Source organism: Bombina bombina, chromosome 3 (genome assembly GCF_027579735.1).
Source record: "Bombina bombina isolate aBomBom1 chromosome 3, aBomBom1.pri, whole genome shotgun sequence".
Taxonomy (NCBI): Eukaryota; Metazoa; Chordata; class Amphibia; order Anura; family Bombinatoridae; genus Bombina; species Bombina bombina.
Genome location: NC_069501.1, coordinates 316583740 through 316607345, shown reverse-complemented (window position 1 = coordinate 316607345; position 23606 = coordinate 316583740).

The following is a 23606-nucleotide window of genomic DNA, read 5'->3' as shown; positions in this document are numbered from 1 at the left end:
GAGAGACAGGGGAGGGGGGGGAGAGACAGGGAGGGGGGGAGAGAGAGACAGGGAGGGGGGGAGAGAGAGACAGGGGAGGGGGGAGAGAGAGACAGGGGAGGGGGGGAGAGAGAGACAGGGGAGGGGGAGAGACACAGGGGAGGGGGGAGAGACACAGGGGAGGGGGGGAGAGACACAGGGGAGAGGGGAGAGAGACACAGGGGAGGCGGGAGAGACACAGGGGAGGAGGGAGAGACACAGGGGAGGGGGGGAGAGACACAGGGGAGGGGGGAGAGACACAGGGGAGGGGGGAGAGACACAGGGGAGGGGGGGGAAGACACAGGGGGGGGAGGGGGGAGACACAGGGGGGGAGGGGGGGAGACACAGGGGGAGGGGGGAAGAGACACAGGGGGAGGGGGGAAGCGACACAGGGGGAGGGGGGAAGAGACACAGGGGGAGGGGGGGAGAGACACAGGGGAGGGGGGGAGAGACACAGGGGAGGGGGAGAGACACAGGGGAGGAAGGGTGGGGGAGAGACACAGGGGAGTAAGGGTGGGGGAGAGACACAGGGGAGGAAGGGTGGGGGGGACACAGGGGAGGAAGGGTGGGAGAGAGACACAGGGGAGGAAGGGTGGGAGGGAGATAGTGCAGGACCGAGAGTGTTCAGATTTGACCTGCACTAAAGGTTGCCATGATGCTAAACAGACTAACTGTAGCTTCTAATTGGTCATAGCAAGAAGTTATCTTCAAGTGGTTTATCCTTATTCTAAAATAGGAAACACCCCGCTTTTTTCCCAACAAAATTAATTTTAAATGTGTGCAGACTTTATGCAGTGCTGCTTGCCAAGCATATTATACATATAAAATGAATTTCCCTTGAATAAATAAAAAGCATTTAATATACAATGAGACAAAACTATAAAGATATAACTGTATTCACACCATCCTTTACAAGTTCCCACCTGTTATAATGACTGTTAACTAGAGGAGCGACAGAACAGGATAAAAACCATGACAGCAAGCAAGTAAAGAAGGCTGCATGGAACAAAAGTCTGTACTTTCTACAGCAAAGCACATTAAGCAAGCTTCAGTCTATGCTGAAAATCACTATATACATTTTTTTTAACCATGTAAAATATTTAGTATAAATTTGCATTTTGTTTTATAAATAATTATTCTATATATTATTTTTCATAAAATGTATAATGTAGTCTTAAAATTTAAATTAGGATACAATTATATTTAAAGTGCTACAACATTGAATTATCAGTACAAACAACTACAGAAATAGAATAACCAACGCATAAAAAAGTTCATGTGCCTGTGTTTTGAAATCTGGCAGGCAAGAGGTTAAACAAGATACTGCAGCAACAGTTTAACTATTTTATAAAACAGGCTCAAATTGTATTATAAAAGTTACACTGAAGAATTTAGGGAAATGTTCAAATACAAAATTAAATGTAGTATTTTGTCTCTGTTAAAATGATGTTTTTCAATTGCCTGAAAATATCCCATTGGGAGGACTTACCTTCAGCTGTGGGGTTTCCATAAACATGAGGATCCAGGGAAAAAGAAGAAGCTGAGGTCCCCAGTAGGAGCAGAGTATAGATCCAGGAAGTGCACTGAAGGCTGCAGCAGCTAGCTGGTTGCTTAGCAACCGTTACCGGAGTCTTTTCCCTGCATGCTGTCTGTATTAGAAAGTCTCCTGTCCTGTATGCAGTTGCAGTGCACGGCCATGCAGATTAATATGAAACAAAAATATCAGAATCATTTGTGGAATGCTTCCAGATGGATTAGAATCATTAGATATATAGCTCTAATGATTCTAATCCATCTGCAAGCATTCCACAAATTATTCTGATATTTTTGTTTCCTAAGGTAGGGGGATCGGCAGCTCAGTCTCTGTCACGTGACTCACTGTGTACTACTGTAGTCCGGCTGTAATAATAAAATAATATTCAATAATTCTTTTCAATTACAGATAAATTTTCAAATCAAGACCAAGTTCTTCTCTATCTAGACTTGTTGTCACTCAGTCACCCACCTATGACCGCGCAGTGCCGCACTGACTCCCTCTGACTCACTCAGCTGAGCTGACCACTCCACACACCCGGTCCGGTCATCGACTGTCTCAGTGACTCAGTCCCTCAATAATAATCACATCACCCACCGACAGTACACACAGTAGTTAGTAGTAGTAGTAGTTAGTAGTACAACTACATACATAAGATAAGATTATTACACACTCACAGAATGATTGAATTTGATTTTGAAGACACTAGTGCTGCTGTGAGTGCGTGCCTGTTCCTTCTTGACTCTTCTCGATAAAGTGACAACACAGTACACCACCTGACCCTTCCTTCCTGTCCTCCAGACGCAGACCTGCCTAATTTCCCGCCCGGCAACTCAGCCCAGAGACTCAGACATACTCATGTCTGATTGGCTGAGGGGCGGGCAGGCAGGGCTGAGGGCTCCCAAGGCTTGAAGAGTCAAGCCTCCGGTGGGAGCAGTATATGGGCCGCAAGAGACTGCTGCACATAGCTATTATTCCAGTGGGTGGCAGTCTTTAGCAGCCCATATACAACACATTCCAGTTACATTCATATTGCGCAATGAAAGGATAGCTCGCCTCTTCTTTCTTGCACAATATGAATGTATATTACTTATATTACGTGTTTTTTTTTTTTTAATAACCAAAATGGAAATAAAATAATGAATTTGGTGGAGGGGTGGGGGGGTTGGGGGGTCACCTTTTAAGATTAAAAAAAAAAAAAATGAAAATAAAAAACATTTATTTTTATTTTTATTATTTTTATAAATAAGCCTGTAATGCACCATTTGGCCAGGGGAGGCACTGCCTCACCTGCCTCCTATGAGTGCATGTCACTGTTGTCCATATTCCTATTTGTTAGTACTACATAATCTGGCCCTCTTGTTGATAACAAGAGCCACTTTTGGACCCTTCCAACATCTAAAACCTATAGAAGGCAAATGTTAAGCAGGGGACCACTCTTGGATCCTATCTGAGGGTAGAACCTTATTTTATTATTTTTTTGCTATGAGGAAAAACTGGTGGGCTACTAATGGGCCATATATTTAGCTCTATAAGTAAACTTATCCAGGGTGATTTGAAGAATTTGTAGTACAGTAAGGTTACACAAGCAGGATCTATTTGTCTTCAGAGCATATAACTTTATAAATACAAAATCCTCATCTTCTGAGAGCATTATATAATTATATGACTATAAGTAATACAAAACTATCATGTGTGTTGCTATAGCAAAGACTAAGTAAGGAAATATAAACTTGTGGTTAAATATAGATTAATGACTATAGCAACTAGAACATTTCTACCTCCTGGGCTTAATAAGGCCTCTCTAGGACCTTTAATACCAACTGTATTAGACATAGGAGGTTTATTTAAATGATAGGGCCACTTTTGGACCCTTGATTTCGATGTGTAAAAATCAGCATTAGCAAAGCATTTTCGGAATAAATATCAATTACAAACCATTTTTGTAGCAAATACTATCATAAAGCAACTGAACATGCACTGGTCACTTTTGGGCCTCTGATATAGATATACATTTCTAAAGTTTATAAATAGCCCCCTCAACAAACAGTAGCTATTCTTGAACCATTAATTGTCTAGTAGGTTTAGCTAGTGTCTATTATGGCATCTTTTGGATGTCTGTTACTTAACATATCAAATTAGAGGACAAAATACACAAATATTACAGTTTGTAGTATTAAAAGCAAAATCAAATGGTATATAATGCATCACAAACTGTGCAGTAACTAATATATCCTCCTACACTATAATTAAATAGCCTAGCATAGCATTAAGACCTGAGTTTTACAGATAAGTATAGTAAACATAAAGTAGGGCACATCTAATTTTTAAGATTACCTTATACATTCATTACATCAGCTGGCAAGGAGGGAAATTAGTGAGTTCAACTGCTAATATGAGCTCCCTATGTTAGCCCTTACTATAAGAGGTGATAGACCATAAAATTAAAAAGTATCGCTGCAGGCTCCTCTGTGTCATAACCTAATAACTGCTCCTGGAAAACCCTCTTTAAATCCGCAAATACTGAAAGCACAAAAAAGTTACAGATGTAGAATCTATACACTTTCAGAGAATGATTCTTCATGAGTATAGAATCATCATCCTTATGTTAAAATATTCATACATATGGAGAAGTGAAAATTAAATACTGTATATACATAAGCAACTTCAAGATCTGGAGTCTCCAACATACTACCTGTCTTCTGAACATAGGACTTTAGAGAATACCTGAAAGGGAGAGCCCATATTTATGTCCTTTAGCCAACTCCAACTTTTAAAACATAGTGACTTGAGGAGATGTATTGGTCTGTACTTGCCACCCTGTGTCCTCTCAACAGTCTCCAATATAAACCAGCTAGCTTCATACGATCCAGCCAGAGGGGTAAGGGTAGCACAGCATTCAATAAAGGCAGTCCCAAGAGACCTCTCAGAAGTACCAGATTCAGGTGGGATGAGCTCCACAGTGTCCATATCAACAGAACTCTGTGAGATGAGAGGGCCCACTTCTTTCAGGTGGGGCAAGTGGGTCCACAAGAACCCTTGGACGATATGAGTACTTGTGCTGCTCAATTGATTGCTCAAAAAACTTCATGCCCACGGGGCCGGCCGCATCCCCCCACGTTAGAAGCAGAGTAAGCAGGAAGGGCTCTCGCAGGTATTCAGCTCAGAGCAAATAGACGATCTATATAGTAACTGGCATGAGCTAGCTTTTTCATTGTGTACCCGCTCGACAGGTCCCACTTTCTTCAATATTTCAGTCCCAGGGACAATTGCCTCCACACAGCCATCCTCTATAATAGACTGGAGCCGGTCAAGTCGAGTGATCATAATCTGCTCAAAATCGTTAAAGAGGGCTTGTACTCTAGAATATAGTACCTCCATGTTTATAGGTATTAATGCAGTATAAGTTCTGATACTGTGCTTCCCCGGGTTGCAGGGGGGGGTGTTGATGGGTAGGTTGCCGCGTAAGACATCAACGGTCCAGTCTGGAAAACTGCCAGTGTCACTCGGACAAAATTCACATCTCTGTATTCAGCAGCAGCACATGCTTCTGTAGCAGGATTTATCAGATTCAATGTAAAATGAAGCATTAAATGGCAGATAATTGGCGGATTATCTCCGTCTCAGCAGCAGTCCCCAGATTTGCGACCGATCATGGCCACTGCCCGGACATGCCACAAACATAAGTTTTACACACTGATCTATCACCCTTGTTTTGTTATTTGAAAGCTGCTAGTAAAGAATAAGGTGGTGCTTATATCCAATATATAAAAGAAAACAAATGGCAGGTCTCCAGATGACGCTTGGCATTGCAAATGTTGATATAAGGCTTGTGTGCAGCTGCTCGGCCATGGAAACCCAATTGATTAAGCTCCCAACAGTTCTTGTGCTGATGTTGCTTCCAGAGGCAGTTTGGAAATCTGAGTGATGCAACAGATGATAGGTAAAAGTTATGTGCCATAAGCTTCAGCAGTTGGTAGTTCCACACAGTGAGTTTAGGCGGTCTACTACTTCATGGGTCGGCTGTTGTTGCTCCTATATTCTACCACTTCAAAATAATGTCACTTACAGTTGACCAAGCTAGATCTACTAATGCAGAAATATCACAAACTGAGTTGTGGCAAACTTGCATAAACAGTGCCACATTTAGAGTCAGTGAGCTCTTCCGTACGACACATTTTACAACCTATGTTTGTCTATGGAGATTTCATGGCTATGTGCTGATATTTGTGCACATGTTAACAATGGGTGTGGCTGAAACACTTGAACTCAATAATTATTAGGAGAGTCAATATACTTTTGTTCATATAGTGCATGTCAAAAGGATTAAATATGGTATCTTAAAGAAAGTTAGTAATATGTGAGAACCCCCCCCCCCCAAAGGTGAACACCAAATAACAAAGGACCTACACTTTATAAGACAGTTAAAAAAATATAGATATGTATCAGACACCACATAAATTACATCCTGAGATGGATTATCATAAGGATATAGATCTCTATAACACATTTTTGACACATTATAAAAATAATAAATCATTCAACAACGTTCCTTACACTTAAGAAGTGTTAAAAAAAAATAGCAGTAATTTTAACAGGTCAATCAAGAGAGACTCTGGATGAAACAAAAATGTTACCAGCTTGTACTGTATGTTTAAAACAAAATGTATCTGATTTAATCAATCATTTCAAAAGGGGCCAAGGCTTTATAAGTATGCAGTGTCTGGCAACGAAGTGAATGACATTCCAAGTGAATGGCCCAAAGTCTGCTATTTTAATTTAATAATTTCCCTGCATTTTATATAGAGCCTTGGATATGACTCATATGATATAATTCTCAGGGCAGCAAATGAAAAAAGGGATATGTGTACAGATGGTTGGTAGGTGGGAATAATTGAGGTAATACAGGAAAATGATCAGGGAGGCAAAACTCACAACTGGAAGAAAATAAGAATAACACATGTAAAGGAAAATAATCTTATACTTCCCAACATTTGCTGCTGGCTATTTGTGACTTGGGAGGGGCCCCTTTTGGGAGGGGAGGGTCACAGGTGGATAGTGGGTGACATTTTGGGCATGTCTTACTATTCAATGCACATGGTTTGGATGTGTCCATTAGTACTACAGGTGAATCTAAGTAAAATTTTGCAAGTTGGGACATATGTCTGTCTCAGCCGAACAATGTGATATAGCTTAGAATACAGGACTGTCACACTGATATTTGAGAAGTCTGATATATGTAAGTGTGACATTCACAAAAATAATAGGATCAATAATCTTTGGATCTCCAAAGCCCCACAAGCATATTCCTCTTATCATTTAAATGGTTTCTGGTCTGTAGCTAGCTGGTCTGTAGTTGTTGTCTCATAAAAACATATGTATATTAATTTAAGACTTATTGGTGATAGTCACAATATAGTTTCGTATAATATATTTTAGTCTAGAGCTCAAAAAGTTAAAATCATGATTGGGGCTGCAAATACAATTTATCACAACAATTACTCAGTGTTTAAACAAATAAAGTATATAACTATTTTTCAAGAACCAAGCATTACATTGACACATCCTCAGGTTCTTGGATGTTAGAGTGTTTGTATACTGTCATGAAATTCCTGGTGACATCATTTATACATAGATTATGGATATATTAATTTAAGAGTTGTTTAACCCCTTAATGACCAGACCATTTTTCAATTTTCTTACCGTTAAGGAAAGGCTGTTTTTAAATTTCTGCAGTGTTTGTGTTTAGCTGTACTTTTCCTCTTACTCATTTACTGTACCCACACATATACTGTTTTTCTTGCCATTAAATGGACTTTCTAAAGATAGCATTATTTTCATCATATCATATCAATTACTATAAAAAAATATAAAATATGATGAAAAAATTGAAAAAAACTATTTTTTTTCTAACTTTGACCCCCAAAATCTGTTACACATCTATAACCACCGAAAAACACACATGCTAAATAGTTTCTAAATTTTGTCCTGAGTTTAGAAATACCAATGTTTACCCCCTTAACACCAGGAATCTCAGACTAAAACTTCCCCAAAAGACCAGAGTATTTTTAGCATTTTATCTATCACTCCGTTTAAACAGAAATAGAGCCTTTTTTATATATTTACCTATCAAAACTATATATTTGTTTAGTAGACAACCCAACGTATTAATCTAGGCCCATTTTGGTATATTTCATGCCACCATTTCACTGCCAATTTTACGGCTAGATTTAGAGTTTGGCGTTAGCCGTCAAAACCAGCGTTAGAGGCTCCTAACGCTGGTTTTGGTCTACCGCTGGTATTTAGAGTCAGTCAGGAAAGGGTCTAACGCTCACTTTGCAGCCGCGACTTTTCCATACCGCAGATCCCCTTACGTCATTTGCGTATCCTATCTTTTCAATGGTATCTTTCTAACGCCAGTATTTAGAGTCGTGGATGAAGTGAGCGTTAGAAATCTAACGACAAAACTCCAGCCGCAGAAAAAAGTCAGTAGTTAAGAGCATTTTGGGCTAACGCCGGTTTATAAAGCTCTTAACTACTGTACTCTAAAGTACACTAACACCCATAAACTACCTATGTTCCCCTAAACCGAGCCCCCCCCACATCGCCGCCACTCTATTAAAAAATGTTAACCCCTAATCTGCCGACCGCACACCGCCGCCCCCTAATCTGCTGACCCTAATACCGCCGACACCTACATAATATTTATTAACCCCTAATCTGCCGCCCCCAACATCGCCTCCACCTACCTACACTTATTAACCCCTAATCTGCCGAACGGACATCACCGCTACTATAATATATGTATTAACCCCTAATCTGCCTCACTCCTGCCTCAATAACCCTATAATAAATAGTATTAACCCCTAATCTGCCCTCCCTAACATCGCCGCCACCTAACTTCAAGCATTAACCCCTAATCTGCCGACCATACCTCACCGCTACTCTAATACATGTATTAACCCCTAAAGCTAAGTCTAACCCTTACACTAACACCCCCCTAAATTAAATATAATTTAAATCTAACGAAATAAATTAACTCTTATTAAATAAATTATTCCTATTTAAAGCTAAATACTTACCTGTAAAATAAACCCTAATATAGCTACAATATAAATTATAATTATATTGTAGCTATTTTAGGATTAATATTTATTTTACAGACAACTTTGTATTTATTTTAACCAGGTACAATAGCTATTAAATATTTAATAACTATTTAATAGCTACCTAGTTAAAATAATTACAAAATTACCTGTAAAATAAATCTTAACCTAAGTTACAATTAAACCTAACACTACACTATCAATAAATTAATTAAATAAATTACCTACAATTATCTACAATTAAACCTAACACTACACTATCAATAAATTAATTAAATACAATACCTACAAATAAATACAATTAAATAAACTAACTAAAGTACAAAAAATAAAAAAGAACTAAGTTACAAAAAATAAAAAAATATTTACAAACATTAGAAAAATATTACAACAATTTTAAACTAATTACACCTACTCTAACCCCCCTAATAAAATAACAAAGCCCCCCAAAATAAAAAAATGCCCTACCCTATTCTAAAATTAAAATAGAAAAGCTCTTTTACCTTACCAGCCCTTAAAAGGGCCCTTTGCGGGGCATGCCCCAAAGAATTCAGCTCTTTTGCCTGTAAAAAAAAACATACAATACCCCCCCAACATTACAACCCACCACCCACATACCCCTAATCTAACCCAAACCCCCCTTAAATAAACCTAACACTAAGCCCCTGAAGATCTTCCTACCTTGTCTTCACCATGCCAGGTATCACCGATCGCTCCAGGATCCGAAATCTTCATCCAAGCCCAAGCGGGGGCTGAAGATCCATCATCCGGCTGAAGTCTTCTATCAAGTGACGGCTGAAGAGGTCCAGAAGAGGCTCCAAAGTCTTCCTCCTATCCGGGCAGAAGAGTAGATCCGGACCGGCAACCATCTTCTTCCAAGCGGTCACAAGCGGCTCCATGTTGAAGACCTCCGGTGCGGATCCATCCTCTTCTTGCGACGTCCTAAGTCCGAATGAAGGTTCCTTTAAATGACATCATCCAAGATGGCGTCCCTCGAATTCCGATTGGCTGATAGGATTCTATCAGCCAATCGGAATTAAGGTAGGGAAAATCTGATTGGCTGATTGAATCAGCCAATCAGATTGAGCTCGCATCCTATTGGCTGTTCCGATCAGCCAATAGAATGCAAGCTCAATCTGATTGGCTGATTGGATCAGCCAATCGGATTGAACTTGAATCTGATTGGCTGATTCCATCAGCCAATCAGATTTTTCCTACCTTAATTCCGATTGGCTGATAGAATCCTATCAGCCAATCGGAATTCGAGGGACGCCATCTTGGATGATGTCATTTAAAGGAACCTTCATTCGGACTTAGGACGTCGCAAGAAGAGGATGGATCCGCGCCAGAGGTCTTCAACATGGAGCCGCTTGTCAGCGCTTTGAAGAAGATGGTTGCCGGTCCGGATCTACTCTTCTGCCCGGATAGCATGAAGACTTTGGAGCCTCTTCTGGACATCTTCAGCCGTCGCTTGATAGAAGACTTCAGCCGGATGATGGATCGCCAGCCCCCGCTTGGGCTTGGATGAAGACTTTGGAGCCTGGAGCGATCGGTGATACCTGGCATGGTGAAGACAAGGTAGGAAGATCTTCAGGGGTTTAGTGTTAGGTTTATTTAAGGGGGGTTTGGGTTAGATTAGGGGTATGTGGGTGGTGGGTTGTAATGTTGGGGGGGGGTATTTTATGGTTTTTTTTTTACAGGAAAAAGAGCTGAATTCTTTGGGGCATGCCCCTCAAAGGGCCCTTTTCAGGGCTGGTAAGGTAAAAGAGCTTTTCTATTTTAATTTTAGAATAGGGTAGGGCATTTTTTTATTTTGGGGGTCTTTGTTATTTTATTAGGGGGCTTAGAGTAGGTGTAATTAGTTTAAAATTGTTGTAATATTTTTCTAATGTTTGTAAATATTTTTTTATTTTTGTAACTTAGTTCTTTTTTATGTTTTGTACTTTAGTTAGTTTATTTCATTGTATTTATTTGTAGGTATTGTATTTAATTAATTTATTGATAGTGTAGTGTTAGGTTTAATTGTAGCTTAGGTTAGGATTTATTTTACAGTTAATTTTGTAATTATTTTAACTAGGTAGCTATTAAATAGTTATTAACTATTTAATAGCTATTGTACCTGGTTAAAATATATAATAATTATTATTTATATTGTAGCTACATTAGGATTTATTTTACAGGTAAGTATTTAGCTTTAAATAGGAATAATTTATTTAATAAGAGTTAATTTATTTCGTTAGATTTAAATTATATTTAATTTAGGGGGGTGTTAGGGTTAGACTTAGCTTTAGGGGTTAATACATTTATTAGAGTAGCAGTGAGGTACGGTCGGCAGATTAGGGGTTAATAATTGTAGGTAGGTGGAGGCGACGTTGTGGGGGGCAGATTAGGGGTTAATAAATATAATATAGGGGTCGGTGGTGTTAGGGGCAGCAGATTAGGGGTGCATAGGTATAATGTAGGTTGCGGCGGTGTACGGAGCGGCTTATTAGGGGTTAATAATAATATGCAGGGGTCAGCGATAGCGGGGGGCGGCAGATTAGGGGTTAATAAGTGTAAGGTTAGGGGTGTTTAGACTCGGGGTACATGTTAGGGTGTAGACATAGGAAGTGTTTCCCCATAGGAAACAATGGGGCTGCGTTAGGAGCTGAACGCTGCTTTTATGCAGGTGTTAGGTTTTTTTTTCAGCTCAAACTGCTCCATTGTTTTCTATGGGGTATCGTGCACAAGCACGTTTTTAAGCTGGCCGCGTCCGTAAGCAACGCTGGTATTTAGAGTTGCAGTGGTGGTAAATATGCCTGTACGCTCCCTTTTTGGTGCTTAACGCACTGAAAACGCAGCCATTCTGTGAACTCTAAATACCAGCTGTATTTAAAAGGTGCAGGGAAAAAAAAGCCAGGGTTAGCTACGCGGGTCGTTACCGACAAAACTCTAAATCTAGCCGTCTGGGTTCTCACTGAAATGATTTACAAACAGCTTGTGCAATTATAACACAAATGGTTGGAAATGCTTCTCTGGGTTCCCCTTTGTTCAGAAATAGCAGACATATATGGCTTTGGCTTTGCTTTTTGGTAATAAGATGGTCTCTAATTGCAGTTGCGCACGACTCTTGTATTATGCCCAGCAGTGAAGGGGTTAATTACGTAGCTTGTAGGGTATTGATTACCCTCCCACATGACACATCCCACCACCTGATCCCTCTCAAACAGCTCTCTTCACTCCCCCACCCCCCAATGGTCACCCCCATCTTAAGTATATATAAATATTTTTGCCACTGTAGGATCCCACTTTACCCCCCAACCCCCACTTTTCCCACAAAAAGCTCTCTAACCCTTACCCTTCTACCTATTAGCAGCCATCTTAGGTACAGGTAGCTGTCTGCCAGTTTTACTTTTTTTAATTTATTTTAAAAAAAACATTCTATCTGTAGTGTAGCTGCCCCCCTCATTACCCTACCCCCTCCAAGATCCCTATCTCTCATCGGATCCCACATATGTTTCCCCTCATTGCCCCTCCTCCCTCCTTCCCCTTCACTGCTGCTGCAACTCAAATTTTTTTTTACTTGCCTGTAGCGCTGCATAGCGGTCCCACCTGCTCCCGCCCTCCTCATGCCTCCCTCCAGCGATGGGCCACCCATCCGCCTCTCTCCTAACCTTCCCACGCCACCAATGATCGGCACTATCACTGGCCGATGCAGAGAGGGCCACAGAGTGGCCCTCTCTGCATGGGTTACTGTCTAAAGGGTATTGTGAGATGTCTCAATATTGAGGCATCTCTGCAATACCCTTAGAGCAGCTGGAAGTCACGTCCTTGGACGTTAGGGGTTAAACATCATTTTTTTCCCTTGATAATATATTAATTGTATCACTGTATATTTTGGAAATATTTAAAAAGCCACCAGTCAAATTCACACATAACAAGTCTGAGGAAGGGGAGATTATCCTGAAAATGTGACCAGAATAATACATATTACATTATTTACATTTTCAACATAGAATACTGTTATAGCACTCTTCCCTCAATTGGAGAGTCCACACATGTATGAGTATGAGAAATTTAAAATTAAACTTTATCATGACCTTTAAAATGGGTTACAGTAAATTTAAAAAAGGCTGCAGCAAGATAGTCTAAACTATATATCCACTATAGAGTACAAATATTACCGTGATGTTTGGTCATATATGTTAGTACATTTGTTATTCCACACACTATATAAAGGTATCTCTTTACACCAATTTTAATAAATGACTGACAACTTGTCAGATACCAATAGTGTTGTGAAATTATTATGGCGTGTACATATGTTTTATGGTGATTTACCGGGATTAGGGTAATAGCACAGAGGGGATCCACAATATAATAGAAGTATCAATTGCTTATGTATTTAACAAAATGAACCTATCGTGATTTATACTTTAAGCATTAGCAGCACAAAGCCAAACATAACGACCAAGTACAGGTAGCCCTCAGTTTACGCTAGGGTTAGGTTCCAGAAGGAATGGTTGTAAATCGAAACTGTTGTAAATTGAAACCCAGTTTATAATGTAAGTCAATGGGAAGTGAGGGAGTTAGGTTCCAGGCCCCTCTCAAAATTGGCATAAGTAACACCTAATACATTATTTTTAAAGCTTTGAAATGAAGACTTTAAATGCTAAACAACATTATAAACCTAATAAAATAATCACACAACACAGAATATATAAATAAACTAAGTTAAATGAACAAAAACATTTGCTAAACAGCATTATAAACCTAATAAAATAATCACACAACACAGACTTCACTTGCATTTTTCTGCAAATAGTTCTTTTTATGCATTCCAATCTGGACTGATTTATAGACAGAAATATCTTGTTCCTTTGAAATCTGCTTGATAGCTCAGGTCTGGTTAACATGATTACTTTCAGCTTGCTTGGCTTTGCTGCAACACAATCGAACAGCTCCACCTACTGGCTATTTTAATAAATGCACTGTTTCTTAATGCTTTCCAATAGCAGTCACATGACTGAAAAAAAAGGTTGTTATTCTGAAACGGTGTAAATTGAACCGTTGTAAAACGAGGGCCACCTGTAATACTTTAAGCCGTAAACAACAGGCATAGTGATTCAGCAGGTCGAGTGCAGACTGACACTTATTATATAGAAACTCTATCGCCTAGATTACGAATTTGGCGTTAGCCTTAAAAAGCAGCATTAAGAGGTCCCAACGCTGCTTTTTAACGCTCGCTGGTATTACGAGTCTGACAGGTACAGGTGTACCGCTCACTTTTCTTCTGCGACTCAAGGTTACCGCAAATCCCCTTACGTCAATTGCGTATCCTATCTTTTTAATGGGATTTTCCTAACGCCGGTATTATGAGTCTTGGAAGAAGCGACCCTCTCCTGTCAAGACTCCTACCACATTTAAAAGTCAGTAGTTAAGAGTTTTATGGGCTAACGCCGGAACATAAAACTCTTAACTAAAGTGCTACAAAGTACACTAACACCCATATACTACCTATTAACCCCTAAACCGAGCCCCTCACCCACATCAGAAACACTTTAATAAATAAATTAACCCCTAATCTGCCGATCGGACATCGCCGCCACTTCAATAAATATATTAACACCTAAACCGCAGCACTCCCGCTTCGCAAACACTAGTTAAATATTAATATCAATTATTAATAACCCCTAATCTGCCGTCCCTAACATCGCTGACACCTACTTACATTTATTAACCCCTAATCTGCCACCCCCAATGTCGCTGCTACTATATTAAAGGTATTAACCCCTAAACCTAAGTCTAACCCTAACTTAAATATAATTGAAATTAAACTAAATAAATTTAACATAATTAAATAAATTAATCCTATTTAAAACTAAATACTTACCTATAAAATAAACCCTAAGCTAGCTACAATATAACTAATAGTTACATTGTAGCTAGCTTAGGATTTATATTTATTTTACAGGAAACTTTGTATTTATTTTAACTAGGTACAATAGTTATTAAATAGTTATTAACTATTTAATAACTACCTAGCTAAAATAAGTACAAAATTTCCTGTAAAATAAATCCTAACCTAAATTGCAATTTGTTCATGATTAAGGAATTGACCGAAAGATGTAGGACAGACCAGTTCCTGAAAATGTTCTGCCTATTCTTTTGATTTTAACTACTCTGTTGCCTATCAAGATGTTTTAATCTATATATGGACATTAAACTACGTATACTTACTTTGGAGGATCGCAGTGTATTTCTTTTGCTTGCATGTTCTAAATTACAATTACACCTAACACTACACTATCATTAAATAAATTACCTAAACTACCTACAATTAATTAAAATTAAACTAAATTACGAAAAAAACAAACACTAAATTACAGAAAAAATTTTTTTAAACTAATTACACCTAATCTATACCCCCTAATAAAATAAAAAATCCCCCCAAAATAATAAAATTCCCTACCCTATACTAAATTACAAATAGCCCTTAAAAGGGCCTTTTGTGGGGCATTGCCCCAAAGTAATCAGCTCTTTCACCTGTAAAAAAAATACAATACCCCCCCAACATTAAAACCCACCACCCACACACCTAACCCTACTCTAAAACACACCCAATCCCCCCTTAAAAAATCTAACACTACCCCCCTGAAGATCTCCTTACCTTGAGCCGTCTTCACCCAGCCGGGCACAAGTGGAACTCCAGAGGGGCAGAAGTCTTCATCCGATCCGGGCAGAAGAGGTCCTCCAAGCAGCAGAAGTCTTCATCAAACTGGCATCTTCTATCTTCATCCATCCGGAGCAGAGCGGGTCAATCTTCAATCCAGCCGACGCAGAGCCATCCTCTTCAAACGACGTCCTAACACTGAATGAAGGTTCCTTTAAATGACGTCATCCAAGATGTCGTCCTTTGAATTCCGGTTGGCTGATAGGATTCTATCAGCCAATCGGAAAAATCCTATTGGCTGATACAATAGGATTGAAGTTGGATCAGCCAATAGGATTGAGCTTGCATTCTATTGGCTGTTCCAATCAGCCATTAGGATAGTAATATATTACTGTGCAGAGGCATAAATAAATTGCAGAGGCATCTAGCTCAATATATTTAAATGCCAATAACATAGCCAACGTGAATTATTCTGATTTAGTCAGTATACATGCGGCAATGCCACTTGTGCAACTTGCTAGTGAACCTGAACAATTGTGACTTAGTAGTATTTCAAGCTGCCAATCTTAGGCAAAGGGATTTGGTGGGCGGTTGGTTGACCCACTTTAACCATACAGACATTATACTATGAAGAGACATCTAACTCAGCTGTAACGAACGCTTAGTAATATAACTAGATGTTCCATACTCTGATTTAGTCAGCTAACCGAATAATTGGCCGATGCCACTAATGTGACCTGCAAGTGAGCTCTAATAATTTATCTGTAAAATCATGTTTATACCAATAACAGTACACACAATCACAGTGTGCCATCCATATGGCTACAAGCCCAAGAATGAATCAAATATTTTGTGTAACAACGATTACTTATTGAAAGAATGCAGTTACTATGTTGCATAAATCACAATATATTCATTTTGTTAAATATATAAGCAATTGATACTCCTATATTATATTGTGGATCCCCTCTGTGCTATTACCCTTAACACCAATTTATCCTAATCCCAGTGAATCACCATAAAACATATGTACACACCATAATAATATCACAACAATATTGGTATATCTGACAAGCTGTCAGTCATTTATTAAAATTGGTGTAAAGAGATACCTTTATATAGTGTGTGAAATAACAAATGTACTAACATATGTGACCAAACATCAAGTTAATGTCTGTACTCTATAGTGGATATATAGTTTAGACTATCTTGCTGCAACTGTTTTTAAATTTACTGTAACCCATTTTAAAGGTCATAATAAATTTTAATTTTAAATTTTTCATACTCATACATGTGTGGACTCTCCAATCGAGGGAAGAGTGCTATAATAGTATCCTAGTCAACTATGTTCAAAATGTAAATAAAGTTCTGTTTTGATACTAAGCACCAATACACTTATATAGATATAACCAATATATAATTTGGATAGTGGTCCCTCTAATACAATAAAGTAGTGCTTCTCCTTTCCTTTTTCATAAAATATATATTACACTCTGTGTCCAAGGGACCAGTAGGCACGTCTTTGTCCTCCTCCCTTGGAGGTATATTGTTGTTGTTTGTGTACCAGAGGCATAACTAGCTTAGTAACTATGCTGCCTGCTGCTCCCTCTCCTGCCCTTCCTGTTCTGTGATTGTCATCATCAGTTAAAGGGACATTAAACACTTTGAGATGGTAATATAAAATGATAAATTGTATATATAAAACAGCTCTGTAATATACTTTCATTATTTATTTTGTCCTCTTTGCCTGTAATTCCATTCTAAAATTGTGAGCTTTTCAGTTCCTGTTTGAAATGGAAGTGCAGAACTCTGTTAAATCCAGCACAACCATTGGCTGCATACTCTAGTGACCTATTTATAACGGTCTCTAATTGGCCACAGCAGAGAAGGTAACACAAGTTACAACATGGCAGCTCCCAGTGTTTTATAGACACTAAAACTTTACACTTATTTTTTCACTTTTTAAACAACTAATGAAACTTTAAAAAATACATCTACATGTTACTCATGGACTAATCTTTTCTTTGAATGTATCATTCTATCTAGCATGTATTTAGTGTTTAATGTCCCTTTAAAGTAAAAAGTCATAGCAAACTGTTTGCAAGGGTCTCTAAGCACATGTTTGTCCTCCACCCTTGGAGGTGTATTTTGGGGGTTTGTGTACCGAAGACTTACCTAGTTTAGTAACTTTGCTGCATGCTGCTGCCACTCCTAGTCATGTCCTACCTTCTCTGTGGTAGTCATCATTCGTCATGTTTGTCCCGCCCCCCCCCCCCTGCAGGAGAATTTTTAAAATGTATGTACTGTAATCAGAGGCCTTCCTAGTTCAGTAACTGCTGTCTGCTGGTGACACCTCTGCTGCTCCTGCTTTTCTCTGAATTGAGTCTCCAAGTATAACTAACTAAAAACTTGTTATGGAGCAGGTATGTAAGAAATTGAGGAATGGGGGTACTTTAGCATGACAGATTTGAAAAAAAATTAGATAGCTGGAAAAAAGCAGTGTAAATTTGTTGCAAACAGGAATATTTTGTGGGCTTACCATAGGAAATAATGTAATAGAATGAATTGTTTTCAAATTAAAACTGGTAAAATTGGTTTGTCTGAACCAAATGGGAACATGAAGGAAATTCTGACGTCCCAAATTGGTTAAAAATACCAAACCAAATATTTAGAGCTTACCGAATCTTTTCTCATGTACATGTCTAGTGACAAGTTCTTTCAGGGATAGGGGCCTATTTATCAAGCCGTCAACCACAAATACACTGGAATTCCGCAGCGTAAATTTGGAGAGCTTGATTTGCCTTATTGATCAAAGGCTACAGAACAGCAAAAGTAGAATTTTGTGACGTAACATACGATCCACCGGTTTCAGTCCGACACAGATCAATGCTTACGTCACTACAGATATTCTGAATGCAAATTCGGCACTATCTGACTACTTTTCCCAGTTATCAAAAATCTACCAGGTACGCTCGCTCTGGAGGCGGCGGATGCCATAGGAATCAATGGGAGTCTGAAAACAGCGAAAGCTTATGTTCGCTGCTGCCCGATTTCCTATTGATTCCTATGGTATAATAAAAGTAACGTTTACACCTAACACCCTAACATAAGCCCCGAGTCTAAACACCTCTAATCTGCTGCCCCTACACTGCCATCACCTACATTATACTTATTAACCCCTAATCTGCTGCCCCTACACCACCACCACCTACATTATACTTATTAACCCCTAATCTGCTGCCCCTACACCGCCACCACCTACATTATACTTATTAACCCCTAATCTGCTGCCCCTACACGGCCACCACCTACATTATACTTAGTAACCCCTAATCTACCACCCCGACACCGCTGCCACCTAAATAAAAGTTATTAACCCCTATCCCGCTGCTCCCAGAGCCCACCGCAATTAAATAAATGTATTAATCCCTAAACCCCTGGCCTCCCATATCACTAGCACTTACTAAACCTATTAACCCCTAAACCGCCAGCCCCCCACATTGCCATAAACTAAATTAAACTATTAACCCCTAAACCTAACAACCCCCTAACCTTACATTAAATATGAACTCATCCCTATCTTATAATAAATTTAAACTTACCTTTAGATTTCAATTAATTTATATTACTCTATTAATTAACCTATTCTAACTATTATAATAAAATTAAATTAAACTATTTTAAATTAATGATTAATCCAACCTAACTTTTAAACTAAAATTACATTAAACTATATTAAACTATATTAAAATAAAAATTAATCTAACCTAACTTTTATACTAAAATTACATAAAAATACAAATTAAATTAACTATATTATATATTTAAACACCTAACCCTACTCAAATAATTTAAATCTACAATAAAAAATTACAAAGTTACAAAAAACTAACTAAGTTACAAAAAATAACAAACACTAAGTTACACAAAAAAATGAACACAAAGTTACAAAAAATAAAAAAGAAATTATCAAAGATTTAAACGAATTACACCTAATCTAAGGGCCCTATGAAAATAAAAAAGCCCCCCAAAATAAAAAAAAACCTAGCCCTTAAAAGGACCTTTTGCGGGGCATTGCCCTAAAGAAATCAGCTCTTTTACCTGTAAAAAAAATACAAATACCCCCCCCAACAGTAAAACCCACCACCCACACAACCAAACCCCCAAAATAAAAAGCTAACTAAAAAAACCTAAGCTCCCCATATCCCTGAAATGGCATTTGGATGGGCATTGCCCTTAAAAGGGAATTTAGCTCTTTTGCAGCCCAAAACCCTAATCTAAAAATAAAACCAACCCAATAAACCCTTAGAAAATCCTAACGCTAACCTCTGAAGATCGATTTACAGTTTTGAAGATCCGACAGCCATCCTCCAAGAAGCCGGGAGAAGTCTTCATCAAAGCAGCAAGAAGTCCTCCAAGAAGCTAGCCGAAGTCTTTATCAAAGCCCGCAGAAGTCTTCACCCACACGGCATCTTCTATCTTCATCCATCTGGCCCGGAGCGGGTCCATCTTCAAGACATCCGACGTGGAGCTTCCTCTTCTTCCAATGGACTAACGACTAATGAAGGTTCCTTTAAATGACGTCATCCAAGATGGCGTCCCTTAGATTCCAATTGGCTGATAGAATTCTATCAGCTAATCGGAATTAAAGGTTGAAAAAATCCTATTGGCTGTTGCAATCAGCCAATAGGATTGAAGTTCAATCCTATTGGCTGATCCAATCAGCCAATAGGATTGAGCTCGCATTCTATTGGCTGATTGGAATAGCCAATAAAATGCAAGCTCAATCCTTTTGGCTGATTGCAAAAGCCAATAGGATTTTTCAACCTTAATTCCGATTAGCTGATAGAATTCTATCAGCCAATCAGAATCTAAGGGACGCCATCTTGGATGACGTCATTTAAAGGAACCTTCATTCATTGTAAGTCCGTCAGAAGAAGAGGATGCTCCGCGTCGGATGTCTTGAAGATGGACCCGCTCTGCGCCGGATGGATGAAGATAGAAGATGCCGTCTGGGTAAAGACTTCTGCAGGCTTGGATGAAGACTTAAGCAGGCTTCTTGGAGGACTTCTTGCCGCTTCGATGAAGACTTCTCCCAGCTTCTTGGAGGATGGATGTCGGATCTTCAAAACTGTAAGTCGATCTTCATGGGTTAGTGTTAGGATTTTTTAAGGGTTTATTGGGTGGGTTTTATTTTGAGATTAGGGTTTTGGGATGCAAAAGAGCTAAATGCCCTTTTAAGGGCAATGCCCATCCAAATGCCCTTTTCAGTGCAATGGGGAGCTTAGGTTTTTTTTAATTAACTTTTTATTTGGGGGGGTTTGGTTGCGTGGGTGGTGGGTTTTAGAGAGTAGGGGACGGGAGGGAGAGTATCTAAAGATAAGTTCTGAGATGTAGGGTGGAGCAGTGCAGTTGAGAGCTTTATATGTCAGGGTGAGGATTTTATGTTTAATCCTAGAGGCAAGAGGAAGCCAGTGAAGGGATTGGCAGAGAGGTGTAGCAGAAGAAGAGCGACGAGTAAGGAAGATGAGCCTGGCAGAGGCATTCATAATGGATTGTAAAGGAGCTATGCGGCAGCTAGGTAGACCAGAGAGGACGGAATTGCAGTAGTCGAGGTGGGAAAGGATGAGAGAGTGGATTAAAATCTTGGTTGTATCTTGTGTAAGGAAATGTCTAATTTTAGCAATGTTTTTAAGGTCGAAGCGGCAGGCTTTAGCCAAGGACTGAATGTGAGGAGTGAAGGAAAGATCTGAGTCAAGTGTGACCCCATGACATTGGGCGTGCGGGGTAGGGGTAATGATGGAATTATCAACAGTTATAGAAATTTTGGGGGTGGAGACATTGGAAGAAGGGGGAAAAATAAATAGTTCAGTTTTGGAGAGATTTAGCTTAAGGTAGTGAGCGGACATCCAAGATGAGATGTGAGAAAGACAGTTAGTGACACGGGTTAGTAAGGAAGGAGGTAGGTCTGGTGCAGAGAGGTAGATTTGGGTGTCATCGGCATACAAATGGTATTGAAACCAATGGGACTTTATTAAGGAACCTAGTGACGACATGTAGATTGAAAAGAGAAGGGGACCAAGGACAGAGCCTTGAGGTACCCCAATAGAAAGTGGTAACGGGGCAGAGGATGCTCCGGAGAAGGCTACACTAAATGTACGGTTAGTCAGATAGGAAGAGAACCACAAGAGAGCTGTGTCACAGATGCCGAAGGATTGGAGGGTTTGGAGCAGAAGAGGGTGGTCAACAGTGTCAAAGGCTGCAGACAGGTCAAGGAGGATAAGCAGAGAGAAGTGGCCTTTGGATTTTGCTGTAAGTAGGTCATTGGTAACCTTGATAATTGCTGTCTCCGTAGAGTGATGGGAATGAAATCCAGATTGCAGTGGGTCAAGAAGAGAGTTTAGTGTAAGGAAATGGGATAGACGTGCGTAAACTAGCTTTTCGAGGAGCTTTGACGCAAGAGGGAGTAGGGAAATAGGGCAGTAGTTGTAAGGGGAGGTTGGATCGAGGGAAGGTTTTGTGAGGATAGGTGTGACCAGTGCATGTTTTAGAGATGAGGGAAATATACCAGTGCTGAGGGAGAGGTTGAAAATGTGTGTGATTATGGGGGTGAGGGTAGAATAGAGGGAGGGGAGTAGCTGTGAGGGGATGGGGTCAAGGGGACAGGTAGTGAGGTGGGTGGATAGTATAAGGGCAGAAACTTCATCCTCATTAACAGGGGCAAAAGAGCAGCATTTTTGGATATTTGGGTTTTGGGTGATCGTGAGCTTTTGAGGGGGTGGGAGATTGGAAGTATGTTGAGAGCTGATTTCACTTCTGATGGAGTCAATTTTGTTTTGAAGTGGCTTGCAAAATCTTGAGCTGAGAGAGAGGTTGTGTTAATAGGTGGGGGTGGGCGGAGAAGAGTGTTGAATGTGGAGAACAGACGTTTAGGGTTAGAGGAAAGAGTAGAGATGAGATTAGAAAAATATTGTTGCTTATAAAGATTCTATTGGTTTACACCTGAACTGTTATACTGCTGGATACCCTTTTGTTGCAGACTCCTGCCTGTTCCAGGTCCTTCTATTTGTTTACCCCTGAACTGCCAAATTGCTGGATTACCGTCCTGTTGCCACTGAGTACTGTCCTGCCTGCTGTGAGAACTGCTTACCTAATTTTACTAACTCTCCCTCTGTTCTGTAATATTTTCTATCATTACACTTGAAGCTGGGATAAGAAGACTACTGGCCAAGTTTGGTCTGATAGTGGAATAGCCCATGAGCATTACATTATACTTGGGCCATGGACCCAAATGAGGTTGCAAATGCAGTTACTCATCAGGATATGATGCAGGGAACACCTACCGCACAATTGCAAAGTGTGGATTCTAAACTACAGACTATAAACACTTTGCTCTCCTCACTGGTTTCTGAAAAGAACACTGCTCGTGTTGTTATAAAGCCAGTACCTGCTGCTAGTGTTGCAGCTCCTTCCCCTGCTCCTGGAAGTATATCCCGGACACCATAGCCTGACAATTATGATGTTACTACCGACTGTAGGGGTTTTCTGAATCAGTGCAGGCTGCACTTTAGCAATGACCTCCACACCTTCCAGTCTCATCAGTTAAATGTCACTTTTATTATTTCCTTACTGAGGTTTGCATGAACGCATCAAGGACGAGCTTACCTATCATGATGTCCCTACTTCCCTGGATGAATTCATAGCACTTTGTATTACTCTGGACTCCTGCTTTGAGGAGAGACAAGCTGAGAGAGACAGAACTCCTAGAATCCTTCTGTCCTGTTCTCCTACTTGTCTGGTCTCTAGACCATCCTCTACCCCTTCAGCACCTTTAGTTACCTCAGTAGAGAAACCCATGAATCTCTCCTCCCTAAAACCCACAGAATTTGAAAGACAGAGAAGAAGGAGATTGAGACTGTGTTTCTACTGTAGTTCTAACTCACACCAGCTAAAAAATTGGGATATCCTGTCGGGAAAAGGCAATGCTTAGAGGATAAAACTGGGGTACCTCTAAGCATGGTCACTACTAAATCACCTCAATCTTCTCAAATCCTGGTACCTGTTACCCTCTCCTTTCTTCAGAATTCTGTCCACACTCAGGCCTTTATTGATTCAGGGGAAGCTGGAAATTTTTGGGATCACCGTTTCAAGATTCAGGCAGGGTTACCTCTTCTGCAGAAAAAACACTGTCTTAAAATAACTGCTCTGGATGGCACTCCCCTTGGATCAGGTTTAATCCATTTTGAATCAGCACTCTAACCATGACTGTGGGAAACCTTCATACCAGACAGTTGCA